We start from the raw sequence: 25301 nt of genomic DNA, 5'->3' as shown, positions 1-25301 counted from the left end.
ATGAAAAGGTTGTGAACAAACTTTAAAAATGGATCACCAAACTTTAAAAATGGATTCTTCTTTAAAGGAGAAAAATGTGGGAAACTGTGGCTTTTTCCTTGAAGGCTGGCAGAGTTCCAGCATGCAAGGGGCTGCTTGGGGCCCCCCCGCCACACACACCGGGGGTCTGGGGCCGGGGCAGTGGGTCAGGAGTAAGGGGCACTGGATCGGAACTGGCCATTGATGTTTACAAATGGGTCCTGGTACAGAAAAGTTTGAGAACCACTGCCCTAGAGGACCCCTGCGGGGTGATGGCTGGGTGTGCCAGAACAGACCAAGAACTGGTTGTGATGACACCAGAGGGGCCTGGGGAAGCAGGATACCTAAGGACCACAGACTGTCCTGAGCATAGGCACCGACTTATTCTTGCTCTGGGGGGGCCTAAGATGATGGACATGTAGAAAGTTTATGCATTTCAAGTGACAGCCTTTTCCCCAAGGGAGGCCTTGGGCCCCCGTGTACTCAGTGCCTCTAGTCCTGAGAACACCAGTGTGAGCATGCTTGCTGGGGAGGTTTTTTCCTTTGTTCTTCTGCTCTTGACAACAGTAACAGCTGGTGGACCAAGGCAGCTGTGAGGGTAGGCAAAGAGGCTGCAGAACAGAGGGCCCACCACACACAGATTTTTCTTCAGTGTTCTTTTTTCGGGCTTACCTTGATGGTTTGGGGGGGGGGTAAGAGACCAGGGAGGGAGGCCAGAACTTAGACTGGACAAAAAGGAGAAAGACTAAGACAGACTGAAGCCCACCAGGACTGGTCATCCAGCTACTAGCAAAAAAGGGGAACAGGAGAAAGAGGAGGGCAAAGCCCCACACAGTCCCATCTAATTCAGGGTTGGAGAAATGATAAGGAGACAAAGTGCTTACAGCTTAGGCTTACGTTCTTTAAAGACTACCTCTAGAAAAATATACAAATTAACACCAAGACATGGCAAGAGACAGAGACTAGGGGACCAGAAGGCGAGAGAGACACTAGGGCACCTGGTCATCTCTGGAGGAGAACCCTATTATGCTAATCATAAACTTAGCAACTAGAGCAAGCTTTTACTGTTTGTTCCTGTTAACTATGAAGAGCCAAAGCAGCTGCGGCAAGAATGGAGAAACAGAATTCTTTTCCCAAGTAAAAGGGTCAGTATTCTTAGTGAAGGCAATAGTCTCTAACTCTTTGAGCAAAACCATGTGTGTAGATTTGATCAGCAGCATAAACACAAACTTTTCATCTTCTTAGGCCATGGACAGTGCTAAAACAGCTGGGAGCTGGAGTGTACATGCATTCAAGCTCTCCAGCAAGGGGGAACTAAAGGGCTTCTCCTTGGATCACCCCTGCTCTGAGGGGAGCCCACTGGTTGATATCCTCCCTGCCTTCTATTAGAGCAGGCTGTCAATAGGCAGTTGGCAGCTGCTAAAAAGCAGCAGCTTCCGTAGACCGCCCCAAGATGATTCCTCTGTCACTCCATTGCACCTCCCCAGTAATTCTCCTGCCACAGGAATCATCCTGGTTCAATACATGCCTCTGGGAAGGCTGCAGCCAAGAGAGAATCCTTCCCCTACAACACCCTGCTGATCAGCATTCCTGCATATTACTGAAATCTGACTGGGAGTGCCTAGGCAGACAGCTGCCCTCTGAGCCCCCAGTCCCTAGGCACACAGAAGTAGAGGTCCAGACAGGACCTCTCTCCCATCTGGCAACCTCCCACCCCAAATAAGCCTGGGAAATGCAGAAACCTGGTCAGTTGCCACCAATGGATAGGAAATTGAGCAGCTCTTTAAAAGCAGCGGAGACCTGCCACCACAGCCACGGCCAAGGACACTGAAGCCAAGTACATGCCAAAGAGGTTGGGGCAGCAGAGTTCTGCGTGGGCACCATAACAGCCAGATACCAGGTTGAAGTAGGAGTAGAGGGAGTGAAGAGCAAGGCAGTGTGGGCTGCCTGAAGGATGAACCAGGGGTATAGGTTGTAGCCATGTTGGTCTAAAGATGTAAGCAGGCAAGGTTCTTTGGGTAAATCCGATATCTTTTATTAGACCAACTCAAACAGTTGGAAAAAATCTTGTTTGCAAGCTTTTGGGTATAAATGCACTTCATCAGGCAGACACTAGTCATAGAAAAGTTAGTGTTCACACATAACACTAAACCAGTTCACGGAGCACTAGTTTAAAAGAACACTTGATTATCCAGTATACTTTTGAAGCCAATTAGGAGGTTTAAAGCATTCTAAGCTGGCTTGTACATCTGGATGCTTGCTGAATAATTACACTGCATTTAAACTGGTCTATGTGGTATGTCTATCAACACCCTAGGAACCATCAGCGTAAAAAAAAATTACAAAACACCTAAAAGATTAAAAGTAAACATCTTCGACATTCCTTTTTTCTTCATCAACTTCTCTTACATTCACTTTCTAACTTTATAGAGCAATTACAATTCAAAATCCAGCAATTCAGTTTTAAACAGAGTTAAAAATAAAGTACCAGAAATAGTTGCTTGCTGTTAGATTATGATTCAAGGTAGTTCTGATGCAAGTAAGCACTTCAGTGAGAGCTGAACACATTTATGACTATTCTGATTTGGCCCTATATTATTTAAGTGAATTTTAAAGTACTGTGGACCTACTTTTGGACTAAAAGCAGAAGACTGGATTCAAAGAACTTATCACTCTTCATCCAGGGTGTCTTCTCTTCAGTCATTAAAATGATTAATCAAATAGCCTGGGGGTCTTTGTAGATCCATTATTTTCTTTTCTCTAGCTGGTCAATTCTTAGTCTTTTAGATTGGTTACAATAACCATATATTACTGAAATTTAGGATGGGATATTTTAATTCATTGGGATTAAGCTAACTTTAAAAGAGGTCCAAATGCCTTAGGGTGTGCAGCCTATGGCACAGCTCTGCTCTGCATTAGTTCTGTCTGGGATAAAGAATCAAACATGAGGGTTTTGTCTGAATATTCAAAACTCTCCCAGAAGATTAGCTCTTGCTACCTGAAGAACTGATTACCTCTCTATATACAAATAGGATAGTCCAAATCAACTAAATTACACTAAGGTGGTCAGCTACAATACAGAGAACTGTGAGTCTAGTTTATTTATAAGTTAAATGCAATTTTGGAACCCACTTCTAAAACACACCTAAATGACACAGTTCTTACCACCTCCAGAACAAACTGACTTATTTAATGTAGCTTTCCCAGACTAAATAAATTAATTAAACAAAGATAAAATGTAAGGGAAAAAGACAAAGCTCCTCTTCAGGTTCAACAATTTGAAGCCCCTAAGCCACATGATGAGAAGGACAGTACAAACACTAATGTAGGTCTACTGGTTTTATTTCCAAATTTACCAAAACTTTTTGTTTTATGAAATTGTGCTCTTTTGCATTTCTCAGGCCCTCCTGTATACCCTGAACAAGTCACCTAACCATTTTGTCCCAGTTTGGGATGTACAAATATTACATACTTCGCACCACTATTGCAGAACAGGGAAACACTAGGAAGTTTAAAAAAAAAAGTTCAGCCTGGTGCAATATTTTTCCCTTTCCTTGTTACTTTTAACATCTCTGATTACCACAGATGAAAGATTAAGGAACACACCTATTTTCTCTATTTTCTAGTATGTTTGCTTTATGCATTTAAGTGTACTTTGTAGTTAATCAGTTCATTGTTTCTCCTTGATAGTAAGTTAGTTTTATAGTGTGCCTGGAGTGTTATTAAGAGGAACAGGATAAGAAAAATCATAATACCAACACTGAAGTATCACAATAATATAACAAAAAAGGCAGCAGGATTCAGGAGCACATCTAGTACTCATATATTATTTTCATAGTTTCATAGTATCTAGGGTCAGGAGGGACCTGAACAGATCATCTAGTCTAACCCTCTGCCACAGGCAGGAATAAATGCTGGGTTCACAAAACCCCAGACAGGTGATCATCCAACCTCCTCTTCAATTTGCCCAAGGTAGGGGTGAGAACCACTTCCCTGGGAAGATGGTTCCAAATTTTGGCCACCCTACCTGTAAAAAATTGCCTTCTGATCTCTAACCTAAACCTATTCTCCATCAGCTTATTACCATGGTTCCTCATCACCCCAGGTGGCACTGGGGAGAAAAGGGCTCTACCTATTTGCTGTTGATCTCCCCTGATGAGTTTGTAGGCAGCCACCAGGTCCCCCCTCAGCCTCCTCTTGCTGAGGCTGAACAGGTTCAGGTCCCTCAGTCTCTCCTCGTACGGCCTGCCCTGCTGCCCTCTCACCAAGCAGGTGGCCCTCCTCTGAACCCTCTCCAGACTGGCCACATCCCTCTTGAAGTGTGGCGCCCAGTACTGGATACAGTACTCCAACTGCGGCCTGACCAAAGTTGCATAGAGGGGGAGCATCACCTCTCTGGACCAGCTTGAGATGCACCTTTGGATGCATGACAAGGTATGGCTGGCTGCAGTCTGACATTGGCAGCTCTTGTTCATCTTGGAATCAATAATGACTCTGAGATCCCATACCACCTCCGTGCTTTCAAGAGGGGAACTCCCCAGCCTGTATGTATGCTGTGGATTCCTTCTCCCAAAAGTGCAGCACCCTGCATTTATCTACGTTGAACCCTATCCTATTCTCATCTGCCCACTTTTGTAGTCTAAATCTATTTGCAGCCTCTCTCTCCCTTCAAGTGTGTCCACCTTGCCCCACATCTTAGTGTCATCAGCAAACTTGGACAGCATGCTTTCCACCCCTCGTCCAAGTCGCTGATGAAGTTATTAAACAGTGAGGGCCCAAGGACCTAGCCCTGGGGTACCTCATTGCTCACATCTCGCCAGGTTGAATACAACCCCTCCACCACTATGCTCTGGGTGCACCCCATCAGCCAATTTTTTACCCATCCAACTGTGTAGGCATCAATTCCACCGTCATTTAATTTATTAATTTTCAAAACTTTTTATTAATAACTAGATTTTAAGTTGTCTAGGGCCCTTTTCCCTCAGAAAAATAACTAAACAGGCTAAAATATATGCACTTGTGAACATTTATAACTCTCAGGTAAAATTTTCAAGAAAGAGAGGTAAGAGTTAATCTCATTCTTCCCTTTCTATACATAGTTTCATAGTTGGCAGGGTTGGAAGGGACCTGAGCAGATCATCAAGTCCGAACCCCTGCCATGGCAGGAAAGAATAGTGGGGTCAAATGACTCCGGCTAGGTGATTATCCAGCCTCCTTTTGAAGACCCCCAGGGTAGGACCGAGCACCACTTCCCTTGGAAGTTGAGTCCAGATCCTAGCCGCCCTGAATGTAAAGTAGTGCTTCCTGATGTCTAGCTTGAATGTACTCTCAGTCAACTTGTGGCCGTTATTCCTAGTTACCCCTGGTAGTGATCAGGGGAACAGGGACTCTCCCATTTCCCGCTGGTTACCCCCGGTTCATTTATAGACAGCCACCAGATCCCCTCTCAGCCTCCTCTTGTGGAGGCTGAATAGGTTCAGGTCCCACAGCCTCTCCTCATAGGGCCTGCCCTGCTGCCCCCTAACCACGTGAGTGGCCTTCCTCTGGACCCTCTCCATGCTGTCCACATCCCTCCTGAAGTGTGGCATCCAGAACTGGACGCAGTACTCCAACTTGCGCCTGACCAATGTCGCAAAGAAAGGGTGCTCGTGATGCATCTGTGGATGCATGACAAGGTGCGGTTAGCCCTACTGACCGCATCCTCACATTGGCGGCCCATGTTCATCTTGGAATCAATAGTGACTCCAAGATCCTTTTCTGCCTCTGTGCTGGTGACAAGAGAGTTCCCCAGCCTATAGGTGTGCTACTGATTCTCTCTCCCTAGGTGCAGTACCTTGCACTTGTTAATATTGAAACCCATCCTATTCTCATCCATCCACCCCCATAACCTGTCCAGATCTAGTTGTAGCCTGTACCTCCCTTCTAGCATGCTCACTTCTCCCCACGTCTTAGCATCATCCACAAATTTGAACAAGGTGCTTTTCAACCCCTTGTCCAAGTTGCTGATGAAGATGTTAAACATATTATCCACAGTAGTAAATATTATGTAGACCAAATTAAATTGAGTTAAATTTGTGTAACATTGTTTTTAGTGAATTTGTACAGATGTAATTTACTGATCCTGTAAGTGGAATGTACTAAACAATTCTGTGTTAACATACTGAGTCAAATATGGATCAAGGTTACATAAAGACCAACATTCTATTTCCTACAGGTGCTTCTGAAGTTTTTCCTACCGTTCCCTCATTAGGTGATAAAGGGGCTGGAATACAAGCTGTATGGGGCAAGGTTGAAGGACCTAGGCATGTTTGGAATGGAGAAAAGGAGATTTAAATGGGGGGGCCTGATAAAGAAATCCAAGAAAACCAAAAATACATTTCAGCTCAGGATTGTGTAAGGCAGTTCCCTGTAAGACCTTACATGAGTATGGAGGTAAATTGTTTTGTTCACTGTGCAACATGACTCTGGATGTATTAAGGAAAAACAGCACCGATCAGCATTTAGAGTCCAAATTGCATACAAAATAAAAGGCTACTGCAGAGGCTGAAAAGCAGAGCAAGAAACAAGTTACTATGTCCTCTATCTTTAAAAGATTCACGGAAAGCAGTTTGAGAAGAAAGGCTATGTTGACATTAGAGGCGGCATTCACGGCTGCCAACGTTCCTCTGGATAAAACTGATAACTCTAAATTAATGGACGACTTGAACAACACGTGCCAGAGGCTGGCAGTTTCCCATGCGCAAACAACAAGCTTCGTCAAGATTATTTACCAGAAGTAGTTGTTTCACATGTTCAGTCTACAAAATCTGCATTGGCAGAATAAGAATCAATCTTGATTGTAACAGACGAAGCAACAGATTCCCAAAATAACCATGTTCTGCACATTTTATTTGTACCTGGGAGCTGGACAGACTGTTACCTACCTGGTGAGCCAGTTCACTCAACATCTGTCCATTTTTCTTACCGTGGCACAAGCTGCAGTGCAGGCCGTTGTAAACTATGGCTTAGAATTGAACAAGATCTTAGCATTTCTGCCTGATAATGCAATGTATATGTGCAAAGCTTTCTCTGATGTGCTCCATGAAACAATGCCCAATGCAATTCATGTCATCTGCAACGCACACATCTGGCAAATCTGTTAGTAAATGACATCGGCGCACGCATTTTCCTGATGTGGACATCCCACTTTCCTCTTTTAGAAAAGTGATCAGGTCATAAGCTTTGCAACACAGGGTCAATCATCAATTGAAATGGGGATCTACATTCAACTGTGTCACTTCCACTAGAGCCAGTGCTTAGAAGGTGGAATTCATGGTTTAATGCAGTTCATTACCATGCACAGAATAAGAGGTACTACTAGCAATTTGTGTGAAAGGAGCTTGAAATTATATCTGGCACAGTACATGCTTAAACTATACAATCTATTAACACAGGGTGACACTGAAGATCATGTTAAGTTTGTGGCTGAAACTATGATCTACTTCATGGAGCTTCTAATATGGTTTGAAAGTCAGCAGGCTTTGATCCACCAAGCACACAACAAGTTGATGGAGTTGATAAACTGGACTGAAGACATGGCATCACAACAACTTTCAAACTGTCACGGTGAAAACCAGAGGAGATGAGAACTGTCCTAGGCAATAGCTGTGAAGCTGAATCAGTACTACAAGAATGATAAGTTACCACCACTGTGATTTAAACAATGGCTACCTCCTCTTTATAGTGTTGTTTGCATTTTTTACCCCAATCAGGTACTTTTCTGAGTTTTGACCCTCAGCTACTGAAATCAATTCCTGGACAGTAGAAAGAGCATGACAAGGAACATGCTGCATACATGAACTTTATCAAAGAGTGCCAGATGCCTTTGACTGTGACTGTTTTGGGATTCTGTCTCTTATCAGTTTCTACATCTCTACAACCTGGCAAAATGCTGCCTTACCATTCCAACCAATTCAGTAGATGCAGAACACGTGAGCTGTGCGTGTGGACAAGTGTTCACACACAACAGAGATAGAGGATATCAGCTGCAACTGCCAGTGGATGCTGTATGTTAGCATTTAACAACTAACATGAATTGTTTCTACCAAGGTTAGCATTATTAGGTATTACAAAACTTTTTGTAGAAGGCTAATAATAAATTATGATGATATTAGTTACAATTAATATTGTATATACATTTATAGTCCTAATATATTTCAATTTAGATTCAAATTTTATATTTAATTTTATAATAATACAGTAATTTATTTGATATTTCCATGGACTTCGCTATTTAATTATACCACGGTTTTTGCCCCTCTGCCAGTCAGCAGCAAGAGGTGGGGCCACTGGAGCCCCTCAGCCAGTGGCAATGGGGGGTTCATCGCAAAAAGACCACAAAATTGGATCTGTCCACCACAAGCAGCCTGTAGAAATCCCTTTGTTTTGCCACAGTTTAGATAGGTCCCCATGTATAACACCTTATATTTATCCTTACTGAATTTATTTTTGTTACCAACAGCCCACTTCCCTAATTTATCAAGATCCTTGTGAGTTCTACTCCTATCTTCCAAACTGCCTGCACTCTTCACGACTTTGTGCCTTCCACAAACTTCCTCTCTATTCCTGAATCCAAGTCATCATTACAAATGTTGAACTAAAGACACCTTAATAATGTTGGCCTTTTGTTAGTTGGCAATCTAAACCTTAATAATGTATTAACTATTTTCAGTACAAGCTGTTTATTTAAATAATGTCCCAGAAGACTTAGGAGCCCCATAACTTTCTGGAAAGCAGCTGATAAATGTTCAAACCTTTCTCTAGGTCAGGGGGACCTGAGTCTCTTACTCCCTGGGTAAGTGTCCTAACCACTAAGCTCTTGGGTGAAAAAGAGGGGAAGTCCTGGCCCTTGTTCCTTCTTCCCTCTCTTCCCCTCTGTGTCAGTTGTAGTTTTCCTGCAACTAAAATTTCATATCCTAACCAGAATTACATTCAGACCTGAGCAATTCTACTTCCCCAGACAGGTGCCCAGCTGTATTGCAGGTCTTGCAAAGATACTCAATTGGCTAGTACAGGCAAAACTGTGCACAAGTGTCAAAAGCTGCTTACATTTCACTTAAGTACACAAAGTAAAATAGGATTTAGCCTAAGTTCTAAAAAACTGGATGCTTATTTCAAATCAGATGTCACTAGTCATTGCTTTCGACTATAATCTGCCTGCTACAAAATGAACTATGCTATTCTGATAGAAACATTTTTGTACTTTAGCTTCAGTTTTGACACCAATTTAATTAAAAGAAAACACAGTGGCATTGTGTGTTAGTGGAAAAGTCAGCCTCATGATGTAATGAGCTCTTTAGCAAGTTCTATCCCATACATACTAATTTGTAAATTCTGCACTGCAGAATCATTAAGTATACATTCATTACTTTTAAGTAAAATCCTTTGAAATTTTGAAATGGAAAGGCAAAAATATTATTTAAGTACATTAAATATTAGCTCTCCTCCAGATACCATATCCCAATGACATATTTCATAAAACATGATTTATGGTATGTCAAAAATACTACTGCTGTCAAGAAAGGGCTTTAATTGTCATATAAGGTTTCTTTAAAAAAGAAGTGCGTACAATATTAACGTCTCAGCCTTATTTGGTGAGAGATGGTACATTACAGAGCTGAAGAATTAAAAATGAAAAAAGAAAAATCAGTCAGCTATATTCTGCTATAATCGACTACATTTTAAATACTTGTTTCAAAATGGTTACTAACTGTGCAACCCATAAACAATCACTTTTATAGTCAAGTATCATTTATATAAGTCACATATGCATACTAGAATGTTTCAAGATTCAAATCCTAACCAGCACTGTACATAAGTGCTAAAGATCTGCTTCAAATGTCCAACCAAATGCTAAACCAGGCACCCTGCCAAGCTCTGAAAGCTAATTTCTTCACCAAATTTAACATCACTTGAAAGTCGGATGCAAAGAGCAACCTCAAAGGACATTTAGTAATAACAGAGGCCCAAACAGATTCATGACTGCCACCTCAATCCGTCACCTGCTTACTGACCCAAAAAAGGCTCATTTAGTACTAGTGACATCATTTTTAAATATCATAAAGGAAACAGACTTGGAATGGTTTAATTTCTTAAGTCGCCAAATTAACCACCTGGCTACCGTGTCAAGCTAAAACCTTTAAGGCTTCAAAAGTTTTCTTCATTTTAATTAACCCCTTAATCTTAAAATAAATAAAATAAAAATCCTAAAGAGAAACAACTACTGAATCTTGGATTATTATTTTTAAAAATTATCACTGCTTGATCTTCAGGAATTTTGGAGCCAGACTTTCTGAGTTTGAGCCCAACCGGTGTGGATAAAAATCAACATTTTATTTAAATAAAAAGCAGGTATTTTTTATTTAAATCAGATTTTTTTTTTTAATTTAATTGGGGGTTTTTTGGTTAAGATGCTTTTTTTTTAAAATGTAAGCTTCTATAAAGATAATTTTAATTTAAGATATGTTAAAACTCAAAGACATCATCATGGAATAGGGATTATAACATCTAATTATATACTGTTTGAGACAATATATTCATGTAACGCTTTTAGAAGTTTTATAACTAGGTCACAACAGGCTATGGACTATATTAGGGGCCCAATCCTACGGGGCTCCCAGAGGCCCCTCTATAGATTAGTAAAGATTCAAGAAAACAACTCTACCCAGTGGGACTCAGTGCTCAGTGTAGAACAGGGATTCTCAATCCCTGGGCCACAGCCCAGTGCTGGACCACAGCAGGTCGGCTGCCGTTCTGTAGCACGGTCGGCTGCTGGACCGAAGTGGTCACGGACTGGCAAACCATGGTCCCCCAAAGCCGGGCAGGGAGGCCACAGCTCCTTTTGCAAATCCGTGGCAGAGCAAGGTTTAGCCCACCCCTATACCCGTGGGGCCGGGGTATCCTTACCTGTCTGCCAGCCAGAAATTCTGACCACCGTCAGCTGTGACTGCTGGGCTGTAGTTTGCCGTGCTGCAGCATAAAAACTTTGAGAGCCTCTGGTCTAGAAGATCCCATTAAGCATCTCTGTGATGCTCTGTTTCAGTTCTCAAACTATGGATTTGTGTCTCCAGAGCTCATAGGCAGACAAGGTTCTTTGGGTATATGTGATATCTTTTATTAGACCAGCTAAATAGTTGTAAAATTGTTCTTTGCAAGCTTTCGGCCACAAATACCTTTCTTCAGGCACAGGGAGGGTATGTTGTCTCCAGAGATAACATCCTTGTTAACAGCAGTATATAGAGATAAGAGATAACAGACACAATTCCTAGAGATGCACCGATACATTGGTTCCATATCGAATCAGTACCCATATAAGGAAAATTCACAGTATTGGAAATAGGCTTTTTTTGCCTGATGTGGCTGATCATGTGGCCGACAAATGCCCTGTGCATGCACGCAGCCACATCATGCATGCAGCCAGGAACACAGCCTGGTGGCTTGGACAGCAGCATCTGGCTGGTAAGTCTGCTGTGGGGGAAGGGTGGTGGGAGGGAAGGGGCTGGAGGGGGCGGGAAGATCAAGGTCCCTGCAGCGAGTGCCAGGCTCTTCCTGGCAGGGGCTGGGCGAGGCTGCACTCAGGGCATAGTGGTGGCACTGGGATGGGAGCTGTGGGGGGGCCTACAGTGAATTTTTGGGGGTGGCTACACCCCTGCCCCAAGTACATCCCAGCCCCAGCCCCCTCTCAGTACCACTGCTGTGCGCCCTTAGCACATCCCAGCCCAGCCCCCCTGCTGGAAGAGCCGGGCACCACCCCGGTCCCCGCCCACAGTGGCAGCCCACCCTAGCCCCACACAGATCCGAGGGCACACACCCCACATGCCCTCCTGGGGTGCATGCAGGACAGGAGCCATCCTTCCGCCCCATGCCCCCTGGATAAACCACCCACAGCTCCATCCTGTGCCCCACCCCATCCCAGCTGAGCAGCACCTGCCTCTGCCCTACTCCCTCCCTCACCGCAGGGGCCTCGATCTGCTCCCCCCCACACCAGACTTACCAGCCAAATATTGGTCTCCAAACTGCCCAGCCACATTTCGGAATCAGGCTGGTACTGGCTGATATGGCTCCTTAAAACAGCCATTGGTATTGGTCCAAAAAATCTCTATCAGTGCACCCCTACTGATTACCTATCCATCAGCCCTCTTGCCTCTCTGCAAGTTTGCGTACACACAATGAAGCCCTTACCTTTCCCTAAAAATGTGAAGTTTCAAGAAGTTAAATGAATACAGGATTTCAAACAACAAGAATGCACTTGTAGAAAACAATGATTAAAATTGAGGCTTCCTGACCAGTGATTTAAATGATGATTTAAATCAAAACCACCTTGGGCCCAGCTGCCTTCAACTAGAGTGTAAAGCTCAACTATCCTAAAAACAAAAATCAAGCATTTTGAGATTGGCTGGTAGTGAGACTGTGGTCTTGTTTTCAGCAATCATAGAATCATTGAAAAGTAAGGCTGCAAAGGACCTCAGGAGGTCATGCAGCCCATAGCAGGGATCATCCCAACCTAAACAAGTCTTGCCCTAACCTATTTTTAAGAACTCCAGGAACAACCCTCACACACAACTACCAGGCATAAAATGCCTGAAACATCAAAAACTCCCTTTACTTGCAATAGGAATCAGCAAGGGCCAATTTTGGGGGGGAAAAAAAGGCAAAATGTGGTCCTGAGCTCTGGGACCCAATGTTGAGAGCAAATTCAGGCCTGGATCATGGAACTCTCTGTTAAGTAGGTCAGCAGATGACCTCTACCTGACCCACCCTCTGCAGAACAATGTCAGCTACCTGTGGAGGCCCTGGAATAGAGTGCCGTGTGCACACCCACGTGCTGAGTGCAGCGCCTGAGTGAATGGGGTACACTACCCACATAAAAGGGGGCTCTGATTGACAGGTCAGTGTATGTATGTGAGTGTGCAGAGAGAGAGAAGTGACAGGAAGGATATGAGAAAGAGAGAGAGAGTGATTGATGGGATGAAGTGAGCAACTGGGTGAAAGGCGGAATACGAGCAGGACCACAGCGTGAAGCTGAGATTCCTCTCATCACCAGGGTTCATCCAATGCTGAGGCTGCCTTCAGTCAGGAAAGAGTCGGCTCACTGACAATTCCCCGTCTGTTGCACGACAGTGCTATAGTAGCGGCTCCTTTGATTCTGGTGCAAGTATCACCCCTCCTAGGCCGGACTGGATACTGTCTATTACTGTTCTGAAACCCTGTAAGTGACCAGTAACCCACACAGAAGTAGGTAGGCTTCGGGTACTGGGTCAAAGGGGAGAGAGTGCCAAATCCAGCGGAGTCTTCAATAAATAAATCTTTCTTTGAAGCTCTCTGGTCTTTGACAAAGTTTGGATTTATAGAATTATCACTGCGTGTATTTATACTTTATGGGTAACTTTACTGTTGGTTCCAAATTGTGTTAATTAATAAACCATTTTATTCGTATGCCTTTAGCAGTTTTCTTAGTGATTATTAATTTAAACTGGGGATAGATATGGACATGGCGAAGATCTACCATACCTTCCTGGGGAGAGATCCAAGAGGAAGCAGCTGTTTGGGCCTGCTTTATAATTTGGTTTAAAAGAGTGATTTTTCCCCCAACACCAATGTCAGGCACAGAGCTCTGTCCTAGGAGCACTGCCCAGAGACCAGAAAAAGGAATAGTGATCAGACACTAATGAGGTCCAAAGATATTTATAAGAGGAGAACAAAGTTGCTCTCATGCTACTGTCATAGCAGGACCAATAGGAAGCATATGTTCCTGTTATAAAAGTAGGCTGAATAACCACTTTTACCAACTGAGGCGATTCTTTCTTCTGGACAGTCAAGAAACTGGGGAAGCATAATACAGAACCCAAACACTTTGTAGGATTAGGTTCCCAACCCCCGGTAAAGATGACAGTCTGTGAACTAGCTGGGGTCATACACAGCTGCAGCAAACCACTACACAGGACTGCTTGGGAGCTCCAACTTATTTCAGAGTGCAGTTTCCCTGATCAGCTGCTAATGTGCTGCTCCAGCTCAGAATGAAAGCAGCACCCTTTGAAGTAAAAATTGCAGCCAACAGCTGAGCAGCTTGTTCTCAACTCAGCAAGACACTGCAAATTAAGCAGATTACAAACCACCCAGCTATAACATCTTGGGTTCTAATGCATTAGACTGCAAATAATCTAACACTGCTTGAAATCAAAATTAGTTTTTACATTAATGAAGCTATGAGCTGGCTTTGTTGATAAAACTGCAAAGGCGGCAGCTTTGTAGAAGAATACAGCCCCTAGCTTAAAACAAATGTTTAGAAGACATTGGTAAATATTGTATAATTATTACAATAATTATATTATCTTTCTAATATTCATTAAGCACTATAAATGTTAGCTATGCTGGACTATTAAATCATAATACCAGTAACTGAAAGAAGTTTTCAATGAGGGAAGATACATTTGAAATTCATCCCCTAATATTCAGTTGGAATGTTTCTCACCCACAGTAAACCATTTAAATCCTATTTTTAGAATCTAAACATGCATAAGCCAAAATGGGTTCACCCCTGGATACAGCCGAATATTTCAATAACTTTGCTACAGTTAAGAGGTTCAGCAGCAACAGCAGAAAGCAGACTTTCAAAAATGTGTTAAAATAAAAGCTCTCAAATATAACTTTTTTTAAGTCTATACCAGTGTCTGGAATGAATGTGAACCCATTTCTAGCAACATTTTGTTAACACATGGATTTCTATAGTACCAACAATACTATTCTATTTTACTGTACACAATATAAAATCCTACTGATAAAACATTGTAAAAGCAAACTCAAAATGTTATTGCTTCTGGTCATCTCAATTCTCTAGAAAAGGCTGTCAAGTGCTTTCTGTTACAAGGTATTACAGAAGTACCAAAATGTTCTAGTGAAGTAAAGTATCTCCCAGTATTTTTACAATGGGCATGTCTACACAAGACTCTACTGTGCAGTGGTTACTGCGCATTTATTTAGTACTTGTATAAGCAAGTGATAAATAAATGCACAGTAACCTGAGTTACTGTGCAATAGCACCGGCAAACACCTTTTAAGTGACAGTACTGCACAATAGACTAATACTACTGTGTAGTAGCGTCTTGGCATGGTTTTTGGCACATGACGCTACTGCACAGTGGTATCGGACTACTGGGCAGTCTGTGTCTCATGTAGATATGCCCATTAAGTTGCATTTGCCTCTTTACTCTTTTAAATGTGATTTACAGTAAATTCAACTAGCTATGATAGTATTATGGTTAAAAAGATCATAAAGGATTGTTAAGATTATAAGCATCCCATTATACTTTTGACAATTTCAGTAACTTTGTCTCTCTGCCCATTACTTTAAATGATAGATTTAAAAAAATAATACATTTTGCAGTTCACTAATGAGAAGACTGCCATTTTGGAGGAAGCATAAAATAGAAGAAACAGCAATGTTATTTATATTTAGAAGTTTCACCTATGTACAATGCATAATAACTAGCTTTCATATCTATTCCACACTGCTGGCAGATTATCCAATATCTAATTAAAGTTTAGAAGTATATTTCAAATATTTACCTATCCATCTAATCTTGGGATTTTGAAACTTCCTTGCTAGACACTGGCAGACTTCGAGGGAAGGCCGATTGGGACATTTGATATAGGTAAGAGTAGTGCCCTAGTGAGAGGAACACCCCTGCTTTAGTTGAGTTCTGCACTGCTTGAGATAAGGGAGAAGCATAAAATTAAATCTGACAATCACAAGAGGACCTGGTCAGGAGCCTGAAGACCATGGCAGCTGATAAGCATCACTGAATATTCACCTTCAGTGGTTAACGACTGGTCAGGGTGTAGGAAAGGCAGAGCCTCACGTCAGCCCCAGCAGTATTGTGAGTAACCTTGAACAGGAGCCTAATTAAGAACACACTGAACCCCTCCTTTATTTGAACATCAAGATGTGTATGAGCAGGTGGTTTAACCCAATTACGTGTTGTCAGGATTTTGTAGCATGCTAGCTCCAAGGTCACAGCAGGTCTTTTAATTAAGGTTTTTACTCAGCACATCCACCCCATTTTGCCTGCCATGACTTGATGAAAAAGAAGAAAAAAGAGGGAGGCTTGCTCTGTTCTTAATGGCTGTTGACCTTTGGCTGAAATAGGATGGTTTTCCCCACACACAGTTCCGCTTTTTTACATGGCTCAGTTAACCCGAGGCTACTGGCTGTCTATTTCTGCTCTTATTCTAGACCTGTATGATTCTTATCATTAAGCCTGGCGGTTTGCAGAACCGTGGGTCCCCGGTTTCTTCCAGGAACCGCTGTCCTGCACCACAGCCACTCACAATTTGTTGTTTTCTGTCCGTGCAGGTTCTTGAGCTGAAACAACTGTTACTCTGCCAGATCTCATCAATCACTTTACTCTCTTTCTCTCTCCTCCTTAAAGTTGTTGCTGGGTTCGGCTTTTAACTGCCCTCCATCCCATGCCCAGCCAACTGGATCACCCACTCCAGCACTCCTTGTAGTCTTTGGGGCCCCTCTCTAGGGTCCCTGGAATCTCCCCCATGTGGGCAGCACAAGCTTCACTGCCACAATGTGGCAGGCATGTTGGGGGATAGACACCACTGGGGAGATTACATAACAATCCACGGTCACAGCTGGAAGTATAACAGCAAAACACCCATTCTTATCCTAGGATTTGTTGCATGTAAAAATAACACTGAACAGTTGTAATGTTGAACTCCTTGTTTTTATTCAGTTATTCTATTTCAATTTTGGAAGTTAAATATAAAATCCAATACTATCAAAAAGAAAAGACTATGTTTATATTCTAGAGAAGATTTTTTTAAGCTAAACTGAAAAGAACTTAGTTATTCTTACCTATTAATGATATCATCTCCTTGAAAGCCAACTCCTTCGTTGGCACTCATTCAAGTAAAATAATACTGAAAGTCCACTCTCAGTTTTCTAATCTTCCAAATTCTTATTTTCACAACTGAATCAATTTAATAGCAGATAATTTGCCAACACCCTTTATAAAACTGCAACTTCATTCAAACAAGAATTAAAAGTTCATATGAAATGTTTCTCTTGGCAGAGACTAAGTGGTGTTTCTGAGGAAGTATCAGAACCAAAGATTATAATTCTGTTATCATTCATGCAGATGACATACTGAGCTGATTTTGTCAGCAGACTTACTTAATATGTCTAGCACTTAAAATATACAAATCTATTGTTTTACTTCTGTAAAAACCCTGATTCATTTACACATGTACATTCCATAAAATCCATTTAAAATGAAAAAGAAAGGTGCAACAGCGAGAACAAATTACATTATACATGAGTAGGCAAATTGTTAGTGCTTATATTAAGGAGGCCTTTCATTATTTGTTTATAATACTACATTCCTTCCTCTGTATGAAAAGTTCACACACATCATGCACTTAAGAATAAATCTAGATACAAGTTCTCTACTATATACAGCAATATACCTAGATTCACTAAAATATTCTTACCAATAAAACTGTAAACATAAAATTGAAGTGGACTTGTTATTAAACGACATTTATTCTACATTCCTGCTTTCCTAATTTTTCTGAAAAAATTCCTTTTGATACTGCAGTTAAGAGGAAGTCACTCACTTGTCACTCTTTAGCAGACTGAGGATACTTAAAAGCAAGTTAACTAGGAGTAGAACTTGCTCCAGAGCAACTGTTGCACAATAATTGTTCACTCGCCCACAACTGTAAACTAAAATAGTGATCTAAGGCTTTCACTTACTGAATAGAACTATATTTACTTAAATTAAAAAACAAAGTTTCCCCCCTCTCCCCCATTTAACATGGGGGGTGGAGAAACCCCTCATCTTAGAATTATGTATGAGCCAGCAGCAGCAGGAAGCTGCTGGGGCTCCAGATCCAGCCCCAATCCACACCCCACATGCCCCTTACCTTTGCTCTGGAGCCAGCAGGCTCCATCCTCACTGATGCCTGGAACATGAAACATGGTCACAGCTCAGCCCTGTAGCAGCAGTGCTGGCTCTGCAGCGCTGCTATGGGGCCAGGTTGGAGCTGTGCACAGTGCCCCAGGATGCAGCGGGGATAGAGACTGCCAGTGCCATAGCAAAGGTAAATGGGTGGTGGAGGGGCAAGCACAAGGTACAAACTTTGGGGGTTAAGTACAGACATTCAAAAAGCCAGAGGCTGAATCAATTCAGTCTTTGCAGGTTACTGTGTAGCTTGAACTGAGAAGCACGTGAACAGACATTCGCTTTCGATTCTGGAAACGCAGCCACACACCTGCAGGGGCTCAGGCCAGAAGCTGGGAGCTGCTAGAGCACCCCTCCCCAGCCTGCCAGCCACTGCTAAAGGGAAGAGAGGAAGCTTCAGGCTTTTCCTCCCTCCCTGCTTAAGCAGAGCGGGCACGGACAGACCCCAGCCTGGGGCCAGCATGCTGAGGCCAGGGAGAGGAGGGCTTTAAATCTCACTTCGTGGCCCGCATGGAATGCCAGCTCGGGGCCAGCTACAGGTGGGGAGGGGGCACCCTGCCAAGCTCATCACCCCCCACTTCACCATTCCTGGCCTGGGCCTCCATGTTGAAGGAGGAGAGGGGAGTTTAAACCCCATCCCTGGCACACAGGCCCCTGCCAGGCTTTTGCCCCACTGCTCCCTATGGGGAGGGGCAGTCTCTGCCAGGCTTTCCCCACCCCCAGCTGAAAGTGAGGGGCATAGCCACACCCAGGGCCAACAGGCTGGGGGGAGGGGGGTTTAAACCCCCTCAATGGCCACACAGAACCCCAGCCAGGATCTACATCGGGGGAAAGGAGCTACCACACTTCTCCCTCTGCTCCCCGCTCAAGTGTGGGGAGAGGGAAGCATCTGCCAGGGTTTTCTCCCTCTCTCATCACTTGAGTGGAGAGCAGCCTATGCCCCAGCCCAGGGGGTGCACACTGAGGCAGGGAGGGAGAGGATTTAAATCCCTTCCCTAGCCCTCACGGGATTCCAGCCAGGAGTCTGATGGGAGAGCAGCCCCTGCCAGGCTTCTGCCTCTCCCCCACTTCCCGCTCAAGGGGGTTGTGGGGCAGCCCCTGCCAGGCTTTTGCCCCTTCCCTGCTGGAGTGGAGAGTGGGGGTGTAGCCACGCCCTGGCCCCAGGCTGGCACACTGAGGGAGTGGGGAAAGGGGGTTTAAAGCCCCTCCCATGCCGGCAAAGGACCCCAGCCAGGTCTGTCTGGGCAGGGGGCAGTGGAGGGGAGATAGCCCCTGCCAGGCTTCTGTTCCCCGCTTCCCATTTGAGGGGATGGGGGGAGGTCCCCCACCAAGGTCCCTGCCAGGGTTTTCTCCTCCCCCTCTTCCACCCAGGCATTGCCAGCTGGGGTCGAATGCAGCATGGTGGGGAGTTGAAACCCCACTACCCCAACTTCCTCTGTGTGCCTCTGCCACGGCCACAACCCAGCTCTCCACTCAAAGGGGAAGGGGCAAAAGCCTGGAATGGGCTGCTCCCCAACCCCCTTGAACAGAGAGTGGGGAAGAGGCAGAAGTCTGGTAGGGGCTGCCCCTCCGTTAGGCTCCTGGCTGGGGCCCCATGTGGACCAGGGGAGGGATTCAAAGGACTCAAGCACGGTGCAGGGTGGAAGGGGAGGAAAAAGCCTGGCAGGGACTGCCTGCCCCCCAGGCAAACCCCTGCTGGAGTCCTGGGCCTCCTTCCCCTCCACACAAGCATGCTGGCCTGGGGCTGGCATCTGACCATGCCCCCTGAATGCTGCAGCCAGCAAAGAAAAGCCAAGCAGGGGCTGCTGCACTCCTGACATGGAGGTCCCATGAGAGTACGAGAGGGGGTTTAAACCCCTCTCCCTCCTCTCTGCCTCAGCCTGCTGCAGCCAAAGTCTGGCCACACCCCTGCCCCACCCCCTCCACTCAAGCAGCAAGCGGGGAAAAGCCAAGCAGGGACTGTTCCACCCCTGCCAGGCAGACCCCAGTGGGGATCCCATGCTGGAAGACAGATGCTTCCTAGTTTCATAGTTGGTAGGGTTGGAAGGGAGCTGAGCAGATCATCAAGTCCAACCCCCTGCCATGGCAGGAAAGAATGCTGGGGTCAAATGACCCTGGCTAGGTGATCATCCAGCCTCCCTCTGAAGATCCCCAGGGTAGGAGTGAGCACTACTTCACTTGGAAGTTGGGTCCAGATCCTAGCCGCCTCCTGATGTCTAGTTTGAACCTATCCTCAATTAACGTGTGGCCGTTCCTACTCTCCTGTTCCCCACTGATTCTCCCTGGTAAGTTGATAGACGGCCACCAGATCCCCTCTCAGCCTTCTCTTGTGGAGGCTGAATAGGTTCAGGTCCCACAGCCTCTCCTCATAGGGCCTGCCCTGCTGCCCCCTGACCATGTGAGTGGCCCTCCTCTGGACCCTCTCAATGCTACCCACATCCCTCCTGAAGTGGCACCCAGAACTGAATGCAGAACTCCAACTGTGGCTTGACCAATATTGTATAGAGGAGGAGGATCACCTCCTTAGTCTTGCTCGTGATGCATCTGTGGATGCATGACAAGGTGCAACTTAAAGCTCCTTTCCCCCCCTGCCTCTTTCTGCCAACCTGGCCCAGGGTCTGGCCACACATCCCTCCCCTGCTCGAGTTGCAAGTGAGGGAAAAGCCTGTGAGGGGCTGCTCCCCCCTCCCCGGCAGACCCTGGCTGTGGTCAAGGGTCAGGTTTCCCACCACCTTCTCAGCTAGCCAGAGCTGCAATAGTGCCCAACTATGGACCAGGGGGGCTGGGCCAACCTGGTTCTGCTGGAACAGACAACATAGCCCAGCCCCAGGCTGCAAAGCATCCTGGGATGCTGGGGGACTCTGAGTTAACTTAAACTAGGAAGGGGACTGGAACAGAAGTTCCATAAACCAGTCTGATATAAATCAGTTAATTCTGATACTACATTCAACCAGGTTTATTTTACAGATTTGGCCATTTTGAAAGTGGTTTTTATGCACTGAATTTCTGTTCCGTTACAGGTTTAAACCAGTTTCTGATCACTTAAACCAGTTTATGTGCAACTTCTATCCCTAGCCTAGGAAGGGAGAATGGGGGGAAGAAGGGAGTGGGGATCCAATGCTGTGGGGCGCCAAAGTAGCCCAGAGAGGGGAAGAAAGGGGTTGGGGGGAAGGGGGTGGAGGTAGGCACATGGGGAGGGAAGTGCAGGGGGGGACAGATGGCAGTGGACAAACTGTATGCCTCCCCCACCACCTTCACAATGCCCCTTCTACCTGCTCCCCATCTCCCTGTCCCTTCCTGTTCTCTCCACTGCCTGCCCCCTTACTGTCTCCCAAAATACCACCCCCATTGTCTGCAGTAGTAGGGGGGAGAGAAATTTAAGATGTTCCTCCAATAATTAGATTCTATACATAGAAAATTATAATAAATGTATACATTTTCCATGTACAGAATTTAATTATTGGGGAAGTGTCTTAAATTTGGGTAAATGTGGTACATGGTACATGAACAAATACATGAATAGGTACCACATGTTAGCTGCTCTGAAGCAAGTCCCCATTTTTTGTTAACCTGTTTTAATCTAATATTTTTTCCATATCCTGGAGTAATGCTGGCTAGAATTTGGATCTCTTTAAATAGCAGCTGTGGAATGGACCCTCCAGAGTGAAAGAACCATGCTACTTAACCATTTTTTTCAGCTAGCGTGTCTACAGTTTGCTTGAACTTCACCATAAGCTTCTTTGCAAATCCAGCAGTAATCTATTATCCAGAAACTAGGTTAAACATTATTGTTAACAACTAAATGAGAGAGTAGCCAGGGGAAATATGGAATGCAAAATAAAAAAAAACTCCTCTATTAAAGTATCAAGTATATTTTGTACACAAAACTAATAGCAGTAAAATAGATGTATATATTCCCATACACACTTATACATATAAATATGTAAATATATTTAGATATATTTATAAAAACAAAAACTAAATTCAGTGTGGCTTACTGGTTGGTGTTTACAAGGATAAGAATGGAAAAGACGTGGGACTAAACCAAAAGACCCAACTGAGAGAAATACTGCAAACAAGCAAGACAAGCTAAAAGAGTAGTGCAGGTTCGAACTTACTGATGTAAGTTAGAATTGTATAAACACCCTTTGAAAGCAGAAAAACAGCCATTTTATGGGGTTGAATCAGTTTTTCTACAGATTTTCTTATAGTACAAAAAGTATGCCTAGACAAAACCTTGTTATACAAGTAGCCAGCAACAATCCCCACTTCTTTAAGCTGCATTTCGCTTCCATTAGAAAATAATTTTACAAACATTGTTTGAGAATTTCAAATATTTCCACTCCACTCTGGTCAAAACAGAAAACAATTAAAAATAACCAGCTCCATTTCGTCTCTGGAGTTCTCAAGAAAAATGTGGAAGCCTGCTCAAATAATGCCAGAATGTTCACGTTTAGTTAACTGGCACCAACCTACCACCATTTTTTAGCCATATGTGCTGAACACGGACTGCATGGAAGCTCTTAGAGTAGCTGCAGTATTGAGGAAAATGGGAAACACAACTGAGCTAAGTCAGGCTACACTTCAAAACACTTCAGGGACCCTGACTATGGCTATTCCCACTTCTGGTCAAATGTAGCAGCAGCTATCCTTACTCTCAGAAAGGTAGAAAGAAAAAGAGTTAGCAGGTCAAGTCAGGCTTCCCCCCATAAATCACCTGGACTCAGTCATGATCCCAGCAGCCCTGTCATTTTGAGTACTGCAGGGAAAGAAGTCTTCCACTTTATGGAAAGAAATAAAGGGAAAAAAAGGGCCAGGCTTCTCCACTGGACCTAGGGGAGATCCTAGAAAGGCAGATGGGCTGCTGCTATAACAACCTTCTCCTGACAACAACTGATATAGTCCTGTAATTACTGCAATGGAAATCTGTGCTTGAATACCAAAAATTCAGGTAACCAAACCCTACTTACGATGCATAATGCTTATTACGGTTGCAACTAATAGAATTTCTTTTTACCCTTCATTAAAAAATAACCTAGGAAATTATAGGCAAAACTTATGGGCAAAAGAGCAATATTTAGGTCGCAAAGTCAAGCACTCAAAAGCTAAAAACTGTCAAATTTCACAGTTGCTGGTCCAACCTTAATACTGGTCCATTGTGATACAGTCTTCACATACATACTCTTAGAAGCCCTCTTTCAGGGGTTCCCAAACTGTGGTGCACATACCCCTGAGGACACACAAGACATCTCTGGGGGGTACATAGGAATAATAAAACTTATGTTGATACAGGTATGTGGACAGCTGATAAATCTGGAAGGGGGTATGCAGAAAGAAAAAGTTTGGGAACCTCTGCCCTCTCTCTGAGAGCACAAACTAGAAACATAAAGGAGAATAATTTAAGTTGTACAAACAGTTCTTCATTTTTGAGCATTTGACTTTGGAAACGAAATACTGTTCTTTTACATTTTTTTTATAAATATTATACAAAATCATAATGTATCAAATTACCCACCTCAGAATGAGCTCCCTCATATTCAACATCTGCAATTATAAATGCTCAAGTGTATGTTAAAAAATGAACACTTTGCAAAACAATATATTAACTATACAAAGGTAATGGCACTACTAGAAACTGAAAGCAACTTCTACTTCCTTTTTCCTATGACTTCCTGTCCACAAATGTAAAGGTTAACGCTAATATTTCTTGCAAAGCTGCAGCCCATTTTTAAAATGGAACAAGCATATGTTCGCTCTCTGCTCTTGTTCACAGCAATGTGTGTGTAGGCAGTACTGTCAACCTGTCCATTCTTTGATAGGGTCACAGTACTTGGCTATCATTTTAACAACAGGGACTGGTCTGTACGTCCAAATATTTTCAACTTTTTCAACTGGGCTTAATGGTGTGTGTAACAAAGTATTTACCAGACAATTTCTATTCGGTCACACTAGCAACTGTATATTTGAACCTGGTCTGGGCACTGGAGGAGAGGAGAGACTTCCAAGAAAACTGTTACAGATCTTCAACTAGACAATGGCTTTCAGCAGCTTAAAGCTGCAACAGGTAATCATGGGCACTCTCCTCCCTACTTTCTTCTCTTTCCCCCATACTTCTCTTGCCTGCAGGAAGGCTTCTGATGCAGAAGACAAAAGAGCTTCCTTTCTCAGCTCTAGATGAGTGAAGAATTCCCCCATTCTCTCCAAGGAAACATCAAACAAACCTTGGGAAGACCTTTGAGAAAATTATCAAGAAGCACATCTGAAAGGGCCCAGAAGAGGAGGTAATGCTCAGGGGAAACCAACATGGGTTCAATGAGGGCATGTCCTGCCTGACTAAACTGGTTTCATTTTATGATCAGGTCACAAAGTCCCTGGACGAGGGCATCAAGGTGGATGTCATCTTCCTGGACTTTAAGAAGGCCTTGACACGGTGTCCCATCACATTCTCTTAAAAAAACTTTGTGACTGTGGCACTGATGCCTACACATCAGTGGCAAATGGGTGTGTAGGCAGATGGGTGGCAAATTGGCTAGATGGTCATACCCAAAGAGTGGTGGTGGACAGGTCATTTTCGACCTGGAGGGATGTGGGCAGTGGAGTCCCCGGGGGACTGGGGCCTGTACTGTTCAACATTTTTATCAGCGTTCTGGATGTGGGTGTGGAAAACACACTGTCCAAATTCGCTGATGACACCAATATGTGGGGCGAAGTGGGCACGCTGGAGGGGAGGGACAGAATCCAGCTAGATCTACACAGGTTACAGAGGTGGGCGGATGAGAATAGGATGGAATTCAACACAGACAAGTGAAAGGTGCTGCATCTAAGGAGAAAGAACCAGCAACACACCTATAGGCTGGGGAACACCCTTCTTGTCAACACGGTGGCAGAAAGGGATCTTGGAGTCATTGTTGACTCCAGGATGAACATGAGCTGCCAATGCAAGGAAGTGGTCAATAAGGCTAACTGCACCTTGTTGTGTATCCACAGATGCATCACAAGCAGGTCCAGGGACGTGATCCTTCCCCTCTATATGGCACTGGTCAGGCCACAGTTGGAGTACTGCGTCCAGTTCTGGGCACCGCACTTCAAGAGGGATGTGGCTAGCACTGAGAGGGTCCAGAGGAGAGCCACTTGCATGGTAAAGGGGCAGCAGGGCAGGCCCTACGAGGAGAGGCTAAAGGGCCTGAACCTATTCAGCCTCCACAAGAGAAGGCTGAGAGGGGACCTGTGACTGTTTATAAACTCACCAGGGGGGACCAGCGAGAATTGGGTGAG

The 25301-nt window shown here is 44.2% G+C and overlaps 1 protein-coding gene across 2 annotated transcripts in view; it reads right to left on the bottom strand.

The window, feature by feature from the left end:
• The window catches only part of NUBPL (nucleotide binding protein like), a 211197-nt gene that overhangs the window by 150309 nt on the left and 35587 nt on the right, over positions 1-25301 (bottom strand). The window lies entirely within an intron of this gene.

Source organism: Crocodylus porosus, unplaced genomic scaffold (assembly GCF_001723895.1).
Source record: "Crocodylus porosus isolate Cpor-Errol unplaced genomic scaffold, CroPor_comp1, whole genome shotgun sequence".
NCBI lineage: Eukaryota > Metazoa > Chordata > Crocodylia > Crocodylidae > Crocodylus > Crocodylus porosus.
Note: the sequence above shows the minus strand (reverse complement) of the source record. Positions and strands in the feature narration are given on the sequence as shown.